Below are 24,737 nucleotides of genomic sequence, written 5' to 3' on the forward strand. Positions count from 1 at the left end.
CACCAAGCAAAGGCGTCCTGCACACACGGCCAAAGCGATGGGCAAACTCAGCAGCCCTCAGCAGCCGGTTCGGGGAGACCACCCCCATCACTGGTGCGGACCCGGGCTCGGTCCCAGATCAGGTCACACATCAAGGTTCCCTTATTTCCTCAGCTTCCCTTCCTCTCTCGCCCAGCCTCTGGGGCAGGTCCTTATCTCCTCCTCGTAGAAAATGCAGGAGGCTTCTGCCCCCAGGACACCAGGCCGGCCCCAGCCCACATCCTGTAAATGCTGCCCTTTTGTTATTCCTCCTTAAGAAACAGTGAATGGCCCCTTACCGTCTGCTCTGTTCTCCACTGTCAACAGCACTGACCCTGACTACTACCGGGTCCAGCATCAGTCTCAGGGCTGACTTAGGACCCTCTTCCTACTGTCATCAGAAGTGCACTCTCCTCCTATCGTATACACGAGAGTATATAGAAAATGGACTTATCTTCACTCAAAAGTGAAGGATGCTTATATGGGATTTAGCAAAGCAACAGGTGGTCAAGGTTCTTAGTGCACACACACGGGCAGGGAGAGCTGCCCTTCTGACTCACAGCACCTCCTTCTCTGATGAATGTCAAGCCTCAGGGCAGGATCCCCAGCCTCCCAAGGCCCTGCAGACCACAAGAGGCATGGACACTCCATGCCCTGCAGTGATTTTCACGGAAATGCGAACTAATTTCTCTTGGATAAACACACATAGAAGCAACACTAGTGGGTTATGTTATATACATATTAAACTTTAGGATTTACTACCAGATAGATTTCCATTTGTGTTGTCCTTGTTTGCAACTTCAGTAGACTAACTAATGAAATGAACAAATAAAACTTCACACTTTTCAATAGTATTCATACAAACATAGATGTGATAAAAAAATTAAGTATCTCAGAACAAAATCACAAGGTTAAATAAATTACCGAGGAACCTCGAAACCAGTTAGGTGTTTTGGAAAGCATTACTCATGTCACTGGTGTCCACAGAAACACACACATGAAGGACACACAACACTAAGTTAGATATTCACCAAATAAATTTTCATTTCTTTACCCAAGAACATTAGCTGAGCATTTAGAAGCAGTGGATATAGAAATACAGTATCAGACATATTTCAGGTGTTCATAAAACTACTGAATACATTTCTAGTGGATAGCTAAATCATGTCAGCACTACAGTCAGCTGCATAGAGATGTTGATTAAAAGTAATTTTGAGTGATCTGTAAGAATACAGCATCCTTGGAAAGTACTATTGGCAAATGTTTACTTCTAGATTAGATTTTTCTAGCCAATTCACTCTGCATCACTCCTACAATCTGTGGGTAATATGTTCATAGAATACAAACTAAATCAGATCAAAATAATCATCTTTTTAAAAAAAAAATCATTTAGAAGTCAAATAAAAGCAATTTCAGAGTCAGATGGTATTTGGGATTATGAAGGTTTGTTTCTCCCAGCTCAGCGTTACTCTCTTGACTTTTGGGCAGCGAGAAGGCAAAGAGACTCGAGTAGCCTTTGGAATTGTACACGTATAACTCAACTCCGACCTTCTCACAAACCTTAGGCTTATTTCCCTATCTCCTTATCCTTACCCTATGGAGCTAAAGTACAAAGTTCAGTGCTTCACAGATAGTCAGTATTCAATAAAGAGCCATGGAGTGAATTAACGCTGTGTGGAATCTCGTTATCCTACTGTTCCTATGAAATCCCCTACATCACTGCACAATGACTCCACCTCAGGGGAAGCCATAGGTTACAGCCTGTATTTCATTTGTCTATTTCTAAAAAATCCAGGGACAGGAAAGATATTGAAAATGCCGAGTGGTAAACAAAAGCATAACAACAATACCTCAGGGCAGGAAACTGATAAAGGGCAAGATCCAGATGCAGGAAAGCCCATGGTCTGTACAAAGGGCTGAGCCAGGGGCGCCAGCAGCCGACGTGCACAGCTGAGTCAAGACAACCTGTGTGGCTCTTATGAACATCCCTGAAACTTTGCTAGGCTGGTGGCAAGACTCATGCACCAAGAGAGTCCACCAGCTGTCAAACAAATGGATTAACTCCTATGAAAACAGAATGGTTACCCCAGCCCTCAAATCACTTCTTTGTTTTATGAGACAAGACCCAAGATCCAAACCCCAGCCCCTCCTAAGACTGGCTCCATTTGTGTATAAGACGACATCTCTCCAACCTCAGCTGCTCCTAATGGAAGCAACACTGATTTGCTGGAGACATGGAAAGAAGTGTCACTTTCAACTTTCTAAGGCACTTCCATGAAAAGCTAAGCCCAGAGTAGCAAACAAGAAGAAAACGAAACCCCTGAAAGAAACCTCTAGAACAGTTTAATATACATATGGCCTTTTCAGAAAGTCTGATAATTAGAAAACACATCACTTTAAGGCTGGTAATGGACCCAGGCCATTGTCTTACTGAGTTAGGGCCTGAAGTATCAGTTAAAGACCTGGCTAGATCCCCTGAAGATTCTCTAAAGAGAATGGATGATGCCACTGAGGGAAGAGAAAAGTCCATTTTCAGGTAATCACCTGAAAGGAAATCATTCTTCTTCTACCAATGGAACCAAGTGGACATAAGAACTAAAGCCATGCAAAAAAGGCGTTAACTCTCAACAGAAACTCACACCTAACTTCCACGGTGGCTCACTCATGGGCTAAATCTGTATGAGCTCCAGACATGACCCCACATCCTTTATGCCCATCTCATTACCAGCACAGCCTGATTCTACACCAAAAACAACCTCCCAGGGGAAAAGGGAGGGACCTCACACATGACATAACAAGCATGAGTAACCTGAAGAATTAAGATATAGACACCTCAAGAAGAGAAAATATGAATAATCAGGAGCTAGTAATGATTAAGGTACCAGCCTTTCAGGTATGATTCTTTCTGCCATCCCTTTCTTTCCTTTCTGACATTGGGGAGGGTGTGAGAGCAGAGACGGGTCCTTATTCTTAGAACAGTTGACTTCTACCACCTGAAGACAGGAAAACCTTAGGCTCACTGATGTAAGATTATGTACTTAACAAATCAATAACTCATCTAAATGAAAAGGCACTTTTAAAAGAAAAGCAAATGAGTACACGAGCCGTTTTACAAATACATGTTCTTTCACGTCTTCTCAGATTGCTGCCTCAACCTAGAAGCTCCTCTATCTCATCAGGCCAGGATGACAGCCGAGCTCAGGTTCTCAGCTCGTGTGCAGAGGAACCCCGGGACAGTAAGGCATCATTCCTGACTCACTGCATTATCTCAGGCTTCCTCTTCTTCTCCCTTTCCGATTTTTGAACTGGAAGCCAAAAAACCAGTAACTAAAGTACAGGCAGGAAAGAGAATGATTCGAGTTTGTATGACTGCTTTGATAAAATATGACTGGGGAACTAAGGTCAGGAAGTAAAGGACTGAGTAACTCCTTGTTTTCTCAAAAGGACCACAGGGAACACAAGAGTTACCCTCGTCTGATTCAACACGAGTTTCTAATTATAACTCATCCAAGGGGGAATTGACACACACATATCTTTTTGGTAATGAGAGAAGGTTTTTACACACCTCCTAAAACAGAAGTCTTGATTATTCTCCAACATCACAATAATGATAAGCATGACATATGTCTCCTTGTGGTAGAAAAGAAACAGACATGCAAACTCAGACTGGATTTCAGCTCAAAGAGACACAAATTGGCATCTTCACATATAATGCTCGAGTGCACTCACCCTTCCAAGGCCTCTTTCCCTTTCTTCTACAATGGGTTTTCCCTTTTCTGGAAGTTCTCTACACCCTTGGTATCTTCTCCAACAGAAGTTCTGCCCAGTGTGTAAAATGTCTTTGGCCCTCCTCACCTTTTCCTCCTCTTTTCAGGGGTCATCGGGAAGAAGGTTAAGGATCATGGCGAGGGTAGGGGGTTCAGTGCCACCTGAAGAGGTTGTTAATGCAAAAAAAATTCAATAATTTGTACGAATTTTTTCTGCCCTTTTGTTTTTCTTTGTCCCCCTAGAAAAAAACAGCTGACACTATGGGCTAAATCAGGGGTTCCCAACCCCCCAGCCACAGACTGGTACCAGTCCGTGACCTGTTAGGAACCTGGCTGCACAGCAGGAGGTGAAGGGTGGGTGAGCAAACGAAGCTTCATCTGTATTCATAGCCGCTCCCCATCGCTCACATTACCGCCTGAGCTCCATCTCCTGTCAGATCAGCAGCAGCATTAGATTCTCACTGGAGTGCGGACCCTACTGTGAACTGCACATGCAAGGGATCTAGGTTGTGCGCTCCTTATGAGAATCTAATGCCTGATGATCTGAGGTGGAGCTGAGGTGGTGGTGTTAGCAATGGGGAGCGGCTGTGGATACAGATCATCGTTAGCGGAGAGGTTTGACTGCACAGAGACCATAATAAATCAATTGCTTGCAGACTCATATCAAAACCCTATCAGTGAGTGGCAAGTGAAAACAAGCTCAGGGCTCCCACTGATTCTGCATTATGGTGAGTTGTATAATTATTTCATTGTATATTACAATGTAATAATAATAGAAATAAAGTGCACAAAAAATGTAATGTGCTTGAATCATCCCGAAACCATCCTCCCTTGCCCCGGTCCGTGGAAAAATTGTCTTCCATGAAACTGGCCCCTGGTGCCAAAAAGGTTGGGGCCCGCTGGGTAAAGGACAGTCTGACTGGGATAAATGAAAAAGAATGGACCTATTATAACAGCTACCAATCAGTTTAAAACCACCTTATTGAAGAAAAGGATCCAGGGAAGAAATGAATCCATGTACTGGAGCAACCGCATCCCCACCGACATCTCTTTCATTCATTTGAAAGGCTGACTTACATACACCCCAGACCTTAGAGAAACTATGAAATACAGAGACTGTGGCCAGCAGCTATCTCAATAGTTGTCAGGAACCTATTTCCAAAGTTCCAGATCATTGGACGTGCAATGTTTGAGAAGATCTGCCCCTTCCTTCTCGTTCTTTGTATGAAAATACAGAATGAGGGGTATGTAAAAGTCTGCTTTTACCCCTAATTAGTAAGGGAGTCTGGGTCTTACTCCCTCTAAGATTACTGAGTTTTCAGAATAAGTAATATCTTTTCAAATGTAAACTTTTCTGTGAAACTTGGGGTGAGTCTTCATAAAGATATGTTATTCCTTTCAAATGACTTCTGTGTAGTTTAAAAAAGACAACAATCTTAGCAAGAGAGATGGTTTCACATGCTTTGAGAAGAAAATTTAAAAAGAAGATAGACCCATACTCAGTAGTTTTCTAATAACTTCAGTTTATTAAGTGCCTGTAAAAGCTGAATGAATGGAAAAAAAGTGTGGGCATTACATAAGCCTATGAAAATTTACAACAGGTTACATTTTTTAAAATGCAGTTTCAGTGTAAGTAAACACACAGAAAAGATAAAATTAATATATGGGCAAAACAGCAAGACTGCAGTAAGTTAAGCAAGAAAGTTGGTGACAACAATGACAGATTCCATATACATAGTCCTGGGTGGCCCGGTATAGCTGTGCAACAAGGGGAAATGGGATGGTTCTCAAAACAGGGCAGTGAAATCTGTAATTTCAACAATGGCACAAGTGATTCAGGAAGCTGAATCAAGATAAACAGAGGGAAAACTGGAAGCAAACAACAAATCATTGTTTGGTATGACTTGTGTGTTAAATACCTTTTCTATAATTTTGTATTTTGGCTGCAATACATGAAATGCTAATTTCACCTCAACATGGAATATAGGAAAGAGTGCAGATTCTTCAACAACATGAAATTGTAAGTACAGTTAAGGTAGCCATGCTCATGCCTTAGACACATCAGCAGCTCACATGGCCCTGCTAAAAAGAGGTGTATAAATACATGAAAAAGATTTTGCAAGTAGGTTTCTAATTCCATAGTGTTTTATGATTTCAAACGAGGTAAAAGAATGAGCAAATGGAAGAGACCCAGGAACACAGATGTTCAGATACTCGTGGTAAACACGGGACACGGGTAACGATGTTTCCTGAGAATGTGGGGGAAATGTATGGAGTGTGTTACCAGGAAGAAAACACGCAGTGAGCATAAGTGAGATCAGCCAGTGCCTGGGGCTGCTCCGGAGAACAGGGGCCTTGCCCACAAGGAGAAACTCAGAAGGGTGATAAAGACCTGATGCAGATTTGACAAGAGGACTTACTCCAAACCACTGTTTCTGGCCCTTGAAGACGTCTGCTGGATAAATAACACCAAAGAGGATCGCCTCACACAGGGCTTTAATCTGTTTAGGTGGAAAATCTCTCAATAAACCATGTATTAAAATTGAAAATACAAACTGTCAAATCAGTTGAAAACCAACTTATTATTTCAAGTCATCCCTGAAACGACTCCAAGCCCCTCAGCCGTTCCTCCAGGTTAAACAACACAGGGTCTCAAATCTCCAGCCCTTCAAATCTCTATTCAGAAGTTGTGTTTTTTCCTCCAAGTTATATACACTATTCTAATTTCACCAACAGTATAAATTGCTTTTAAACTGTACATTTTACACTAACACCTCCCTTCCTGTTTCATTTTTTGTATCACCAAAACATTGAGAATAAACTAAAACCATGTTGCCATTTGATTATTTTCTTCATGTGCATTTTATAATGATCAGACTTTGAAATTAAAACAAGCTTTAGCCATACTCGGTAGAAAAAAGGGGAAATATTTCTTATCTTTTTAAAAGGGGAAATTTGGTTTGGTCTTGTATTTGGCTGCTTTGTATTTTGGGGAAGACTTAATCTGGAATCCAAAAAGCCAGTCTAATGAGTTTCTGTTTTGTTTCTGGAATGTGAGTCCTCTCCATCTACCTGCTTCCTATGTGGCAGTATTCAAAAGCAAGCTGGTATTACTGTAATAGGAAAGTTCATACTTAGCAGAAGACAGCCAAGTGTGTCTGGCCAGGGTAACACTGAAACCTAACTTTCAAAACAGCAACAAAATGTTACTTTTTCTTCTCTCGCCACTTAGAGGCTGGAGACTTGCTCAGTTTCTATCAAGCCCTGTGCCCATCTGGGCTTCAACAAGTGTGTCTCACCTCAAACTCCAGCTTCTAGTGCTCCTTCAAAAACATGATCATTTCTAGAACAAAGCAGAAGACATTCCATCCTAATATGAAAAACTTTAGTTATAACACTAATTGATTAAAGTACAGAAAACCTTAGTAAAAGGGGCCTCAAGTAAAGCCACCAACATTAGGTAGAAAAGTACTAAAAAGAGATACTTTGTACTATACTTAGAGCTAAGAAGTTATAAAGAATCACCTGCTTATCTTCTATGGAAAGTTTTAATGACATTAGAATGAATTCATGTGGAGAAGTACACAAAGCACAAAACCATCCATAAAGACGGCCATGCAGATCAATTAAAGAAAAACTTTGCCTACATTCCTCAAAACACAATGATTGTTATGATTATACAGGGAAAAGCAATAAGAAAACGTGCCTGACCTCTGCAAAGCCGTGACTGACTGCGGCCTATGCTCAGTCTTCCTTTTGCCCTCGTTCAAGTTCACTGACATCACTCTCAGTATATTTCCCCATAACTTCTGGGTGGTAAGGTTTATATTAGTTTCTCAAAATATTTTGTAAAACTTGCTATTTTGAAGTCACTTTTCCTACTTTAGTTAAAATTTGTTAATTATGAAAGGATAGGCATTTCATTCACTTCTAATCCTGACACAACCTCATAGAAAACAATTCAATACAACCACCAAACTTAAGTCACTTTTTTGGTTTTGAGGCTAAACATATGTAAACAATGGTTTACAATGGTACCATAATTAGCAGCAAATTAAGTCCTGCTTCCTATGTTATGATGGAGGCATTCTTATGCCTATGGAGGCATCATTAACTAACAGTTTTTGGTCTGAATTCACTCTCTTCATGTGTGTAAAGGGTAAGAGATCACAGGGGCAAGAGCACATGGGACCTCACACATCACATTCCTGCACATGGCGGGGGGGCGGGGGGCGAGGGGGGGTAGAGCTGAAGGTGCTGGGATGGCCAATTTTAGTTTATGAACCGAGGTTTAGGCTTAATAACGCAAATCTCCTCTGCCTCACATGTCTGTTCAGCACACAAGTTAAAAACACAGACGGCCTTAGATTTTGCTTTCAATTCTCTTTCATACATAAGAACTTGAGGGAAGAAAAATCCTCTGAAGCTTCCACTGGTACAGGTGGTAAACCAGTTTATAATCAAAGTTAAACCAATAGTGGACGTAACCCTCATAAACACTGTCCCGGAGTGTCCGCGGGAAGGCCAGTGGGTCTCCTAAAGGGGTTTTCATTATGTTCCCAGGGCCCCTGTTCCTAAAGAGAAAAATCAGTCCATAGCTTTAGCATTTTCATCAAGAGAAAAAAGACATCAATTTCTCCTTCAGAGGTGAATGGACTCTTGCCTATAAAACTGTTTTGTTCTGTAAGTCAAAAACAAGCTTATACTTTTGACGATACACTTTTGGGGAGGTTACCTTAAAAGATTTTTAAGCTTGAAAAAATTATTATTTACCCAGAAAATTATAGTCTGGCATGATTATTCTATGGGTAACTGGAGCTACCTGAAAAAGTATTTACTTTCTCATAAAATAAGATTTTTACTGGTAATTACATGAATAGGAAATTAAGACTGGGAATTCGCACTGAAATCCAGAGCTGCAGCTTCCCCACACCCTCTGCACACCGGTTACTGTCTTTCCTTTGAATTCCAGCCGTCCTAGTACATGTGAAGTGTGTCACATGATGGTTTTGAGTTTCATTTCTATTCACGTCTTTGCCCATCTTTCAGTCAGGCTGTGTTGTCGTCATTTCATTGAGCTGTAAGAGTTCAACACATATTCAGCATATTAACCCCTGATCAGATACGATTTGCAAACACTTTCTCCCATTTTGTGGGTCATCTTTTTTATTTTCTTGATAATATTGTTTGCAGCACAGATATTGTTCATCTTGATGTTGTCCAACTGGTCTATTTTTTTCTCTTGCCATATGTGCTTTGGGAGTCTATCCAAGAAACCACTGCCCAACCCATGGTCATAAAGATTTACTCCTATGTTTTCTTCTGAGTTTTATAGTTTTAGCTCTTATGTTTAAGTTTATGATCCATTTTGAGTTAACTTTTGTTCACAGTAGGAGTTAAGAGGTACAAATTCATTTTTTTGCGTGTGAATGTCCAGTTGTCTCAGCACCACTTGTTGAAAAGACTTAAACTTTGCCCTTGAAATGTCTTGGTACCATTGTCAAAAATCAATAAACCATAAACGACACTATTTATTTCTGGGGTCTTAATTCTATCCCATTGACCAATACGTCTACCCATATGCCTGTGCCACACTGTCATAATTACTGTATCTCTGTAATCACTGTGTAATCAGGAAGTATAACTCCTCCAACTTTATTCTTCTATATTGTTTTTTTTTAATTTTTATTTATTTATTTATTTATTTATTTATTTATTTATTTATGGCGGTGTTGGGTCTTCATTTCTGTGCGAGGGCTTTCTCTAGTTGCAGCAAGCGGGGGCCACTCTTCATCACAGTGCACGGGCCTCTCACTATCGTGGCCTCTCTTGTTGTGGAGCACAGGGTCCAGACGCGCAGGCTCAGTAGTTGTGGCTCACGGGCCTAGTTGCTCCGCGGCATGTGGGATCTTCCCAGACCAGGGCTCGAACCCGTGTCCCCTGCATTGGCAGGCAGATTCTCAACCACTGCGCCACCAGGGAAGCCCTTCTATATTTTTTTGAATATTCCGAACCCCTTACATTTTCATATGAATTTTCAAGATTGGCTTGTCAATTTCTGAGGGGGAAAGGCAGTTGGGATGTTGTCTAGACACCGTGTTGAATCTGTGGAACAATTTGGTGGTGTCTTCCATCTATAAATACAGTGTGTCATTCTATTTATCTGGATACACCTTAACTTTCTTCAGGGTCTTCTAGTTTTCAGTGTATAATAAGTCTTAGACTTCTTTTGTTAAATTTATACCCAAGTATTTTATTTTTTGATGCTATTATAAAGGAAATTGTCTTCCTAATTACATTTTCACAGTGTTAATTGATAGTGTCTAGAAATAGAATTGATTTTGGTACACTGATTCTATATCTTGTTCAACCTCATTGAATTCCTTTATTATTTCGAATAGTTTTTTAGTGGATTCCTTAGGTTTTTTATATACAAGATCATGTCACCTACAATGAGAGACATCCCAATCTAGATGCCATTTACATATTTCCTTTTCTTGCCCAACTGCCCTGATGAGAACCTCTAGCACATTGTTAAACAGAATTGGTGAGAATGTACATCCTTCTCCCCTTCCAGATCTCAGGGCAAAACATTCAGTCTTCCCTGTGAGCTGTGGGTTTTTCACAGACACTTTCTATCAGGTTGAGGAAGTTCCCTTCTATGCCCAGTTTCCTTCGTGTTTCAATCATGAAAGGCTGTAGGATTTTGTCAAATGCTCTCTCTGCATCTATTGAGATGTTCACAGGGCTTTGATCCTTTATTTTGTATATTACAGTAATTGATTTTCATAGATGAAGCCTTGCATTCCTAGGATAAATCCCATTGGCCATGGTGTATAATCCTTTATACGTCCTGCTGGATTCAGTTTGGTAGCATTTGGCGAGAATTTCTGTCTATATTTGTAAAGGATATTGGCCTGTACCCTTTTTTTTCTTGTGATGAATTTGCCTGGTTTTGAGAGCAAAGTGGTCTCACAGAATGAGATGGGATGTGTTCCCTCCTATTTCATTTTTTGAGATTGTGAATGACCAGTGGTAATTCTTCTTCGAATGTCTGATATAATTCACCAGTGAAGACATCTGGGACTGGGTTTTTCCTTGTGGGTAGTTTTCTTGGGGTTGTTTTGTTTGTTTTTTACTGATTAAGTCTCTACTTTCTATTCAGATTTTCTATTTCTTCCTGAGTCAGTTTTTCTAAGAATTTGTCCATTTCATCTAAGTTATCTAATGTGTTGTCATATGATTGTTCATAGTACTCCCTTATCCTTTTTTATTTGTATAAGGTCAGTAGTGATATCTTTTCTTTTATTCCTGATTTTAGTAATTTGAATCTTCCTATTTTTCATGGTCTAGCTAAAGGTTTGTCAATTTTGTTATCTTCTCAGATATTCAACTTTCAGTTACATTTGCTTTCTCTATTATTTTTCTATTATTTATTTCATTTATTTCCACTCTAGTGTTTGTTATTTCCTTCTTTCTACTTGCTTAGGGCTTACTTTGCTCTTCTTTTTTATTTTTTCAGGTGGAAGGTAAGACTGATTTCAGATATTTTTTTCTTTTTTTTTTTTTTTTTTTAATTTTTTTTTAATTTATTTGTTTTTGGCTGTGTTGGGTCTTTGTTTCTGTGCGAGGGCTTTCTCTAGTTGCAGAGTGGGAGCCACTCTTCATAGCAGTGCGCTGACCTCTCACTCTTCATCGCGGTGCACGGGCCTCTCACTATTGCGGCCTCTCTTGTTGCAGAGCACAGGCTCCAGACGTGCAGGCTCAGTAGTTATGGCTCGCTCAGTAGTTGTGGCTCACGGGCCTAGCTGCTCCAGGCCTAGCTGCTCCGGGCCTAGCTGCTCCGCGGCATGTGGGATCTTCCCAGACCAGGGCTTGAACCCATGTCCCCTGCATTGGCAGGCAGATTCTCAACCACTGCGCCACCAGGGAAGCCCTTTTTCTTTTTTAATAAGATATTTACCACTATAAATTTCTCTGAGCACTGATCTACTTGCATAGTACTAAATATATTTAATATATTATGTTATATATAAAATATGTATATATTTATATACAATATAAAATTTAATTTATTGTGATTTCACCTATATTCATTTCAAAGTATTTTCTAATTTTTCTTGTGATTTCTTTTTTGAATCATTTGTTATTCAAGGGTTTAATATTTACAGATCTGAAAATTCCCCAAATTTTTTATTGATTTCTAATTTAATTCCATTATGATCAGAAACCACACTTTGTTTTTCAATAGGTTTAAACTTATTAAGGCTTTGATCTCCTCAAATTTTTTAAGGCTTTTTTTTGTGTGTGTCCTAGCATATGGTCCATCCTGGAGAACATTCTATGAATGCTTGAGCAGTATGTGTGTTCTGCTGATTCTGCAGATGCTGAGTGGAATGCTCCATGTCTCTTAGATCTAGTTTGTTTATACTGTTGTCCAAGTATTCTATTTCCTTGTTTATCTTCTGCTTAACTTTCTATCCATTATTAAAAGTGGGCTATTGTAGTGTCCACATAGTATTCATTTCTCCCTTAAATTCTGTCAGTTTTTTCTTCATGTACTTTGGGACACTGTTGTTAGATGCCTACCTGTTTAGAAATCTTCCTGGTAGATTGACACTTTCATTATTATGGAATGTCCCACTTTACCTCTGCTAACATTTCTTTTAAGTCTATGTTGTGTGATATCAGTATAGCTACTCCAGCTCTTTTATGGTTGTTTAAAGTTGTTCTTTTTACTTCCAACCTATTTGTATCTTTGAATCTGAGGTATGTCTCTTATAATACAATATATACTTAGATTTCTTTTTATCCAATCTGACAATGTCTGCCTTTTGAGTGGATTATTTAATACATTCACAGTTAAAGTTATTATCCATATGGTTGAATTTATATCTGCTATTTTTCATTTTGTTTTCTGTATATCTCATGTCTTTTTTGTTCCTCTGTTCTTCCTTTATTGCCTTCTTTTGTAATGGATGGATACATGGATTAAGTGGATATTTAATTCCTTTAGTGATTTCATTTTATACAGTATTTGAGTCTTCTTAGTGGTTGCTCTAGGTCTTACAATATTTATCTTAATTTACCAGAATCTACTTCATATTTATACTGACAATTCCAGAAACATAGAAACTTCACTCCTCTATACGTCCATTCACTCACCACCTGTTTATGTTATTACTGTTACACATACTGTCTGTGATTTATATATGGTACAAACTGTTATCATCAATTTATGTAAGTATACGTCTTTTAAAGAAGTTGAGAGAGCCAAGGAGAGAGATATATTCATATAGCTTGTTATATTCACCTTCTTGTTTACCCTTTATTGTTCTCTTCACTGTTTTCTGTAGATTCGCATGCCACACGGTGTCAATTCCTGACTGTAACAACACAGCTTTTGTTTCTACTAGTTTCCTTTGTTCTCAAATATGTTTCATTTCTGGGTGTCACAGGCTCAAAAACATACAAATTGTTTTATGCAGTTGTTTTTAAGTCAGTCAGAAGAATCAAGGAGAAGAAATACACAGTATTTTGTGTAGATGAAAATTATGTTTACCAGCGGTGGGTTGTGTATGTGCGCGTGCATGCAGGTCTGATGTAATTTACCTTCAGACTGAAGAACACCCTTTTAGTATTAGAAGGCAGGTCTGGTAGCAAGAAATTCTTGCAGTTTTTGTTTTTCTGAGAATGCCTTTATTTCACCTTCATTTATGAACACTTGTTTTGCTAGATGTAAGATCTTGGTTGGTTGCTTTCATTTCAGCATTTGAATATGTCATCCCACTGCTTTCTGGTCTCCACTAGTTCTGTTAAGTCTGCTGCTAACATTGCTGCAGTTTCCTTGTATGTGATGAGTTGTTTCTCTCTCACTGCTTTCAAGACTTTTTCCTTTACCTTTGGCTTTCCACATTTTGAATAAGATATAACTAAGATCTCTTTGTATTTGCCTACTTGAAGTTCACGAAACTTAGATGCATATATGAGTGTTTTCATCAAATTTGGGAACTTTTCACCCATTACAACTTCTAATAATTTTCTGCACCTTTTTCTCTCTCCTCTCCTTCTGATACTCACATTTCATGTACATCGGTCACTTAATGGTATCCCACATTTTTCTGAGGTTTCAACTTCCTTTTTTCTGTTTTTCAGACTACATAGTCTCTATTGATTTATCTTCAAGTTTGCTGATAGCTTTTTTCTGCCACCCGTCACAAACCAATTGTTCAACCACTTAGTGCTTTTCTTTTTTCATTTTAGTTATTGTATTTTTCAGCTCTAGAATTTTTAAATAATTTCTTTTTACTGATGTTCTCAATTTGATGAGACATTATCATCATACCTTCCTTTATTTCTTAGCAACTGTTTTCTTCAGTTCTTTGGAGACATTTAGAATGGTGCTTTGAAGTCTATTTCTGTTAAGTACAACACATGGGCCCCTTTGAACAAAGTTTCTGTTGCCTGTTCATTTGCTTCTCTGTATATGGGTCACATTTTTTTGCTTCCTTGTATGTCTCATTTACTATTGTTGAAAACTGGACATTTCAGATAACATAACAGCAGCTCTGGGTACGGACTTTCCCTTCTCGGGGCCAGAGCTTATTGAATTTGTGTTTGTTTGTTCATTTGCTCAGTGACGTGGTCAAACCCGCTCAGGGAAGTCTGTTCCTGCTGCAGTGTGTTACCTGACCTTCCTGCACACACGCTTCCCCACGTTTTTATCTAAAGCGAAAGCTAAAGAGTGTGCTTCTGCTCCTTTAACCACTTAAAGCTTTACCCTTAACCACTCTGTGGGTGAGATACAGGGCACGCCTTAGAGCAGGGATCCCTAAACCCCCGTACCAGTCCGTGACCCACCAGGAAATGGGCTGCACAGCAGGAGGTGAGTGGCAGGTGAGCAAGCGAGGCTTCATCTGTATTTACAGCCACTCCCCATCGCTTGCATTACCACCTGAGCTCTGCCTCCTGTCAGATCAGCGGTGGCATTAGATTTTCTCAGGAGTGTGAACCCTACTGTGAACTGTGCATGCAAGGCATCTAGGTTGCGTGCTCCTTATGAGAATCTAATGCCTGATGGATGATCTGAGGTAGAGCTGAGGCAGTGATGCTAGCGCTGGGGAGTGGCTGCAAATACAGATCATCATTAGCAGAGAGGTTTGACTGCACAGAGACCATAATAAATCAATTGCTTGCAGATTCATATCAAAACCCTATCAGTGAGTGGCAGGTGACAATTAAGCTGCATCTGGTGGTAGGCTTTATAGTGGCAAGTGAATTGATGTACTTCAATTGTACAGCTGCATTTGGTGGAAGGCTTGAAGTCAGAATCCGACACTTATTTTAGTCCACGTGTGTCCTGCCCATTATTTTATTTACCACTTCTGTCTGTGCCTCTTTCCTGCACTGCGCACTTGCTCATAGTTTTCATAAGCCCACAAGCTAACCCTAGCCAAAATGAGTAAAAAATAAACATCACTGGAGAGCTTCTTTGAAAAGGGGGAAAGACCCAATGATGAGACAACAGAAGACTCTAAGACTGCCAACAAAAAGAAAGCTGCATTTAAAAGAAAATACAAAGAGTCCTACTTAAATTATGGGTTCATTGCAACAGGTGATTCACATTCTCCAAGCCTGCTTTGTATATTATGTGGTGACTGGCTATCCAAAGAAGCCATGAAACCTTCAAAATGGCTTCGCCACATGGAGACCAAGCACCCTGCATTAAAAGACAAGGCTTTGGATTTTTTCAAAAGAAAAAAAAAGTGAACACAAAGAACAGAAGCGATTATTGAAGGCCACCACTTCATCAAATGTATCTGCACTGACAGCATCATTCTTAGTGGCTAACCACATTGCTAAAACTAAGAAGCCCTTTACTACTGGAGAAGAGTTGATCCTGCCTGCTGCTAAGGACATTTGCATGAACTTTTAGGAGAGGCTGCAGTTCAAATGGTGGCACATGTTCCTCTCTCGGCTAGGACCATAAGTAGATGAATTGATGAAACAGTAGAGGATATTGAGGCACAATTGTTAGAGATGATTAGTGAGTCTCCATGGTATGCCATCCAGGCTGACGAGTCTACCGGTGTTGACAACAAGGCAACAATGCTTGTTTTTGTGCAACATGCTTTTCAGGAGTATGTGCCTGAGGATATATTATGTGTACTTTTGTTGCCAACCAACACCACAGCTGCAGAACTATTCCCAGTCTTTGAATGATTACATATCAGGAAAACTGAATTGGTCATTTTGTGTCGGTATATGAATGGACGGAGTGGCTGCCATGGCTGGACGGCTTTCTGGTTTCACTACTCTGGTCAAAGAGGTCGCTTATGAATGTGAGTCTATGCACTGTGTCATCCATAGAGAAATGCTGGCTAGCTGAAAAATGTCACCTGTTAACAACGTTTTGCAGGATATGATTAAAATTATCAACCACATTAGAGAACATGCCCTTAACTCATGTCTGTTCATACAGCTTTGTGAAGAGATGGACACAGAGCACACACGTCTTCTCTTATACACAGAAGTGAGATGGCTTTCTAAAGGTAGAACACTGGCCAGAGTTTCTGAGTTACGAGAGCTGCTCCAGAGATTTCTTTCAGAAAAAGTCACCAATGGCAGCACATTTCAGTGACACAGAATGGGTGGCAAAACTTGCTTACTTGTGTGACATATTCAACCTGCTCAACGAACTCAATCTGTCACTTCAGGGGAGAACGACAACTGTATTCAAGTCGGCAGATAAAATGGCTGCATTCAAAGCCAAACTGGAATTATGGGGCCAACGAGTGAACATTGGGATTTTTGACATGATTCAAACATTAGCAGAGATTTTGAAAGAGACTAAGCCAGGACCTTCTTTCTCCCAGCTGGTGCATGATCACCTATCTCAGCTTTCAAAAGAGTTTGAGCATTACTTCCCAACCACAAAAGACCCCCAAACTGGAAAGGAATGGATCCACAACCCATTTGTGAATAAGCCAGGTGAATCGACTTTGTCCGTGAAGAGGATCAACTGCTCGAGATCGCAAATGACGGTGACCTTAAAAGTATGTTTGAGACAACTTCACATCTCCATACGTTCTGGATTAAAGTCAAGGCGGAATATCCTGAGATTGCCACAAAAGCACTGAAAAGCCTGCTTCCATTTCCAACATCCTATCTTTGTGAAGCAGGGTTTTCTGCAGTGACAGCAACCAAAACGAGATTATGGAGTACAGTGGACATAAGGAACACACCTCGGGTATCACTGTCTCCCATCCCTCTCAGATGGGGCCATCTAGTTGCAGGAAAACAAGCTCAGGGCTCCCGCTGATTCTGCATGATGGTGAGTTGTATAATTATTCCATTATATATTACAATGTAATAATAATAGAAATAAAGTGCACAATAAATGTAATGCGCTTGAATCATCCCCAAACCATCCCCCCACCCCGGTCCGTGGAAAAACTGTCTTCCACAAAACTGGTCCCTGGTGCCAAAAAGGTTGGGGCCTGCTGCCTTAGAGGGCATTTACAGAATTTTTTTTCCCACACTGAGCCAGGAACTAATAACTTGGATTTTCTCTAATTGCTCCTGAAAATTTGCAGTCTTGGGCATGCACACAGCCTTCAGGTTGCCAGACATGACGGACTTTATTTTTAAACCTGGATTAGGAGTTGTCCCCAGGTCAATATTTGCACAAAGGTGTGTTTAAGACACTTGTGCAATGAAGATCCCACTCAGTTCTGATGAGTCTGATGAGGTTTAGGGACACTGTCCTGGTGCCCGTGTCCTGCCCTGATGGCTCCTGAGTGGGGGCAACGTGCACGGCCTTCCTGACATCCAGGGCTGACTGTGATCCGTGGACGGCCCTTCTCAGCTGTTTCCCTAGTTCTCCGTGGTTGCCTGGAACAGAGCTTCTGCAACAGGAGACTGAGGAGAGTAGAGATGCCAGCTTCCTGCCCACCCAAGGTAGGGCCACAGCCACAGACAGAGACCGTCCAGGCTGCACACACCAGAGGCTGGAACGGAGCATCTCGGGGCTCAGACGCTGTGGGTCTCACTGTCCTATCTGAGTTTCAGGAGGTCTTTTTAAGTGGGTGTTTCTCCATTTCCTCTGTGCCCTGAGGACAATTTCCAGAGACTTTAAATGAGTATTTTTGTTATAATTCTCATCAGTTAAATTTTTGTTTTGCTGGGAAGAGGACCTGTCAAGCTGCTGGTCTGTCAGTCTAGAAGGCCCATCTCCAAAGAAATTTTTAACGTGATATTTCAGATGGAGTTTCAAGTTACAAGTTTAGTAATTTTAAAAATTCACTTATTAACAAAACCAAAAACTAAGCAGCAATGTTAGAAATCTTCCATTATGAACATCGTTTTGAAAAAGAAACATACATTTACTTGTATTTTGGTTTAAATAAAAAAACTAGAGATATAAATAAGAACATTAATTTTTCTTCTAAGTCTTAAATTTGTGTCCCCAAATAACTGGGAACATTTTTCAGCTTAGGTCACAGGAGGTACCGTGGGAACAACCAGTCTACTGTCAGCATCATCACCTCCCACGGGCAAAGGCAGGAGCTATCATAATGGTAACTGTGTAAGTCAAACGAGAAATAAAATTCTCCTTTGCTCTGGGATAGTCCAGAATCCTGCCGCTGTCCATGGTATAGAAACGTACATTCCACTATGTAGCAGCAAGACATCAAAATTAACTTCAGGTCTAATTTACCTAAATTCAATTCTCACTCTTATGTCTAATGAGAAAAACCTAAAGACTTTTGCTGGAGGATGAGAAGGACACATAGTCAGAGAAGGGAAATGGCTGTCAACAGCCCATGTCCACATCCCTGAAACCATCAGACAGGAGCTCCCCGCACAAAGAAGCCTGCTGCTCTACTGTCTGATTTTCTAGGGTTTTAAACAAGATGCAGGGAAATCTCTGCTCGCGGTGTTACTTTCAAAATCCATCCCTTATTCTCTGTACATGTCTGAATGAAATACATTCTTCAAGGCCTACTTCAAGCCTCATCTCCTCCAACAACCTCACCCTAAGTCCAGCCAACTCGCTCCATTTCAGTCCTGACCACGGGCAGCACCCACTGTGACCGGAGTGGTTAGTGCTGGCTCTCCCTGGCATGGCTGCTGCTTTTCTTTGCTGCATTCTCGGCTGAAATGGAAAAACCCTGTTCCCATCGGATCAAGAAAGGGATGCAACAGTGAACGTAACTTGTGCCCCACTTCCCTCCAGTTCTCCGGGTTCTCCACACTAGCAGTACTGATAAAACACTCTCCCCTCATCTGACCAAAAATCCTTCCTCACTTTTGCAAGGATGAGTTTTAGTTTCCATAGATAATCATAAAAGGTAATGAATCTCAAGTGTATTTTCCAAACAACACTTTTTTCAATGTCGATGGATCATAATAAACAGAACACCCCAGCCGTTAAAAATTAATACCCTTTTTTAATATACCTAGTCCAACAAAATCTTAATATCATCATAGTATGCAAATATGAAGTCCAAAAGAATTAAACTTCAACATCATGATTAAATTTTTGCAATTCCGAAGTACAATTAATCAGATATAATTTTCCTAATACATCTAGCAAGGTCAAGGATCATTAGCCTAATTATATTTCCTTTTTATTATGTCATTAGGCTTTTTGCTTATTTGTTTTGTATCCATTTACTTACAAGTATAAAAATAATATTTTGACCAAAAGAAAATTTTTAAAAGAGAGGTTATTATTGTTGCATTCTTTGAATTGACTGGGTATGCTCTACAAATAATTATAGGAAAAGCATCTCCAAAAAAAATAATGAATCTTTCAACAACTAAAACAAAGCTAGGATCCCCAAAACGTATGTTCGTCTAAATATAGCCTTGTATTTTGATGTAGTTTTCTACGTAAATACACTTTTAAGGCTTGCAATAGAAATGTATTCTATTATTGATAAAAACAAACATCCTGTTAAAAATTACAGAGTACCAAATGTTTACGATGTATTCCCCAAAACAGATCTAAATTGTCTTATTATAAGATATTTGGTATTTCAGACATTATTTTAGGTCTACGAGACAAATAGAACCATCCAATCAAAACACACCCTTGCCAGCTACGACAGGAAAACTTAACACCGATACAGACAACTAGACTTATACCTCTCAGATGATCATTCAGGCCATCAGCCTGTGAACACTGAAATATCAACTGATTATGATAAAACATATTTTTTAATCTAAAGATAAATATTTGCACTTAGTAAAAGTAAAGCAGAGATTCACAGGTAAAATACATACGCTTTTTTTCTTTTCCAACCAACAAATCTTACAATAGTATTTGAAGTAGAGCTCACACGTTTTCCCAGTGCCCCAACATAGTAGGAAAAGTCCTTTTAATGGCAATTACTATTTCACATAAGAATACTTGGAGGCGTTGCATTACACACTCCCACATAGGAACATTTAAGTAATGAATGCTTCTTTTCCCATTGTTATTATGAACTTTTACAATACACAGAAAAGCCTTTTTAGAAGTTAGGTCAGCAAGCACAATGGCAAGATTGAACAAAATACCAAATGTCTTTTATTAACTCCCCTAATAATAAGTAGCAGATTTAACTATCTATTTTTCTAATCATATTCCAGAAGCTAAAGCCAAACAAATATTTAACTATCATGAATTCTTTTTCTCCCCCATTCTTTGGGCAGAGCATTTTAATCTGATAAATAGAACAGAAGAAACCCAGGAAGAAATTCATTTGTTGCATTAAATGGTTATATAAATGGCAATTATGTATTTAAAAAGCAAAACAGATTCTTTTCACTCACTCTTGTTAAGTTCTGTTTGCAAATTTATATAGTGGGAAGCATGTTCCTTTACACACCATTTAAGGATTATTAGACATTTTTGACTTAAGGCATATTTTAGAGAGACGTCCCTTTTTGTGGAATCAAAACTATCTCCACTCAACATTTGGTGGGTTTAACAACAGTGGCTGTACTTCCACCCACTATTTATTTGCCACACAAGCAAAAGGCCCTCATTTTTACTGCTTACAAAAGCTTATGTGTCTAAGGCTCACACCACTCTGATAAACTTTTATTTAATTGGACAAATGTCATATTTGGTGGTATCATAGTTTATGTACTTATCAAAATCTGTTAGAATACAGAAAAGGCTTTAAAAGTATCTCCACACACAATTTTATAAACGTAACTAGTCATTTAAATATGGAGCACATATGAAAATCAGTACAAATTCAGATTCTTTTCAAAAAGGATCTATTCGAGTCTTCTTATAAATCCCATCCCACACTTGCCCTCATCTATAATATTTCACATCCACACCTATGGCTAATGATGAGGAACACAGGCTCTGCAGCCAAACGGCTGGGTCTGCACCCGAGCTCTGCCCCTCACTGTGCTGGGAGCGTGAGATAGTGCCTGCATCTCAGCTTTGGGTGCTGTGGACCAGGGGTACGGGGTCCCCCTCACAGGATTAGGGGGTAGGATGAGCCAGCTTGGGGCTGCGCAGACAAGGACCACGTGCCTGCAGGCTCCGTGGCATCCGGGGCTGCTGCCATGATCCCCGCTGGTACTAGTACTACTGCTGAAGCTGCTGCTGCTACTGCTGTTTCCCAAAGTATCTCTGCTCGGACCTCATCTGACACTGGATTAACTAGAAACCTCTTTGTCAGGGAATTCCTACTGTCAAGATCACTCCAGTGTAAATTCTCCCACTTCCCTGCTCATAAGCTTGGGTTAATTTAATCTTTCCTTGGACATGAAGATCCTGAGGTGACTTAGGGTCGCTCTCAACATTCACAGGTACTGAACTCGCCTGTGAGATGCAGGACATGGGTCACCACGTACTCGCTCTGGGACGTTCCTTAAAAATTGGCAGGTGCGTGTGTGTGTCATGTTTCAAACAGGGACCTCATCTTCCTCTTGATTCCGTGGGCGACAGGGTTGTTGTTTCACCGAGTGAGCAGCTCGATATTTAATTCTGACCTATAAGCATCACGCTCATTTGCTAAAGGAGAACTACGTAAAATCATAGTTTGATAAAACTATACCTTCTCAGCGAATCTCCTTATGCTTTCATAACCTCACAATGAAGATCAGTGAGCTAAGACGTAGGCACACAACTTAAATACAGGTTCCATGAAAAAATAAGGAAAGCTCTGTGTTGGGTTCCCCGGAGGACAAAGGGCTGAGAGACACCAGACATGCCTCACTGCAGCGGCTCCAGAGTCCAGAGAGCAGCCCCTTCTCTTTATGCCATAGAACAAGCTGTCCAGGTGGGGGACCTCTGTGGTCACACAGAAGACATATCTCCAGAGAGAGCTACTAAAGACCAGGGCGTCCAGCCGCAGACTTACTTTCAAGAAGAGGACAGATCACAGAAATATTATCCAGATATTTTAAAGTATTTGGAGAAACCAGATCTCTTGGCTTCCACCGTGTTTGACAAGAGTGGCTAGAAAAACCTCCATAAACACAGGCTATAGCATCAACGGCAATCAGTCTCACTCGAAATCAGTGTCCACCTATAACAAGGGCAACCACAGGTCAATGGATTGGACTGTGCAGGTCCGCTGACACACAGAGTCTTTTCAGTAGTAAATACTGCAGCACTACACGAGCTGAGGGTGGTTTTGTCCATGGACGTGGAACCTCGGATATGGGGGGACCCTGAATACGAAAGGCTGATTATAATTTGTACAGAGATCTTGGACTGCACGGAGGTTGGTGCCCCAAGTCCGTGTTGCTCAGGGCTCAGTGTGCTTGCATGCATATGGAAAATACGTTTTCCTTAAACGAAATTTTACATGTCTCAAGTAGTTGGAATGGGTAAATTTTTCTTCCAAATACAGCAGAGTTAAATAAAACTGGCTTTCTTCAGCCATCTAACACTTTGTAGCAGATTTTTCTCTTACCAACATACTGGAAAAATTACCTTATCCCTCCCAAAACAAACCTGTATAGCAGAGCTGAGTACAAGACCCTGGCCAAGGATATGCTGACAAGCTCATCAGGAGTCAGGATGGAGACTGGTCCAAAAACCCTCTTCAAGCTGCAGGTCAATAGCTGTGTCACCACCAACGGGTGCAAATGACAGCACTGGCAAAGGCTCATACCCACAGTTTATTGATGGGCTCACGACAGGGTGAGGCCACTGTGCAGACATGATGCTGCACATGATGGTCATGTGCAAGGGGCCCATCTCATGCCAGCTAGCTGAGTCTGAAGTCTTCATGATTTGGACAGAAATCTTATTTCAGTAGGCTTAAAAACTGAACGCTACATCAAAAAAATCATGAAATCCTGTACTTGCAGGTAACATGCGGCAGCTTCCTCATCTCTGTTCACTTAACAGAAAAAAAGTGGTGACGAGATATGGAGGGCGTGCTTGGCGTTCTGGAGAATTTCATCCCTAGACTAGTGACGTCCACATCACCTCTGCCCTTCATCATGAGACAACCCCGCTGCCTTGCTCTATCTGGCCTCTGTGCTCACCGCCCATATTCCCCACCCAGACAGCTTTTCCATTTCTGATACAGTCCATGGGAAGAGGTGTGATGATTCAGCCTACATGTACTATGTGCAAACATGCCGTTTAGAACATTTACCTCTGCCAGAAAAACGTGGTTTTCCATTTACCTTTATTCCATTGACAAAGCCACCTTGGCGATATTGCTTATTATGAGATGAGTTATTTTCTGGCTTTTAATCATTACTGGGTATAGCCACTGATATGTATAAAGCCCTCCTCCTCCAGCCAGCTGGCTTATTTGTTAAACAAATATTTATTCAGTGCCTTTTCTGATCTAAAGTCACCAGCAACCAGCTGTGTCATCATAAATGGTTCTGAAAAATGCAACTGCATCACATTTGGGTTTGCATCATCGTCAGATTAATAGAGATACCTGTGGTGAGGCTGCCCCCAGCTCAGCTAGAGGTTCCATTCAAACCCACCCCTCCCGTCTGGATTCCACAGCACCCATCTGGGGGCAGCTGTCTGCTTCGAAATAAATATGGATGGAAATATCTCTGGGTCAGACTTCTAACTACAACTTCCAGGTCAGTAGCAAAAGTTCACAGAATCACATCACCCCTTAGTTCCCACTCGCCTGGGGAAGCTGTGCCAGCTTCAGGCCTCATTTCTCTCTATTTCTTTCACCCAAAAAGACGGAGCTGCCCACCATCCCCCTGCTTCAGGGTGAAGGATGGGCACCAACAGCAATACCTTCCTTCTGGGCTCATTGTTCTAAGACTTTACTACACTTTCCTGAATGGCCGTCTTGAGAAAAATTTACAAAATCATTTCACGATCAAGGCCACTGGGTGGATCAGTGGAAAAACATTGCATGAAAATGTTTTCCTCCAAATGTACTCTTCCTTCTCTTTAGGACTCAGGTGTCACAGGATAGATCAAAGGTGCTGACACAGAATGGAGATGTTGGAACTGGATACAAGAGTCTCTTCCCTGTGTCAAGTACAAGGTGACTATTTAGCTGGGTTCTGCAGGTCATCCACTCAGGTATTACAATAGCAACAAAATACCAAACACATGATTGGTTACTAAGGACTGGATTTCTTGCTTGCTTTCCTTTGCTCACTCTTACCTTTCTTTCCATTCATACTAGCACTAATATGGATTTCAATCAAGTGACAGTTTGTTTCTAGACAACTAATTCTGTAAACAAGCAATTGCTGAAATTTTGGAAATATGTATCATGAAGCTACAAATAAAGTAGTCAGAACATGATCACTTGGTGGAGATGATTATTTGTTGTTCTATCTGGGAAAGTCTTACTTAAGTTCATGTTCTAAAATGCTAACCTCTGCTACCTGCTTACAGACTGTGGAGGGTACACAGTCCAGAAAACAATGTCAATGTTTTTCTCTAATGAAAGTTCATACTTATGCCCAAAACACTGTCCAATTTCAGAAAAC

The 24,737-nt window shown here is 40.5% G+C and overlaps 1 protein-coding gene across 1 annotated transcript in view; it reads right to left on the reverse strand.

Annotated features, from left to right (window-relative positions):
• FMN2 (formin 2) overlaps positions 1-24,737 on the reverse strand; it is a 340,034-nt gene that overhangs the window by 179,356 nt on the left and 135,941 nt on the right. The gene's annotated exons all lie outside the window — the stretch shown is intronic.

Source organism: Balaenoptera acutorostrata, unplaced genomic scaffold, assembly GCF_949987535.1.
Source record: "Balaenoptera acutorostrata unplaced genomic scaffold, mBalAcu1.1 scaffold_61, whole genome shotgun sequence".
NCBI classification, from domain to species: Eukaryota; Metazoa; Chordata; class Mammalia; order Artiodactyla; family Balaenopteridae; genus Balaenoptera; species Balaenoptera acutorostrata.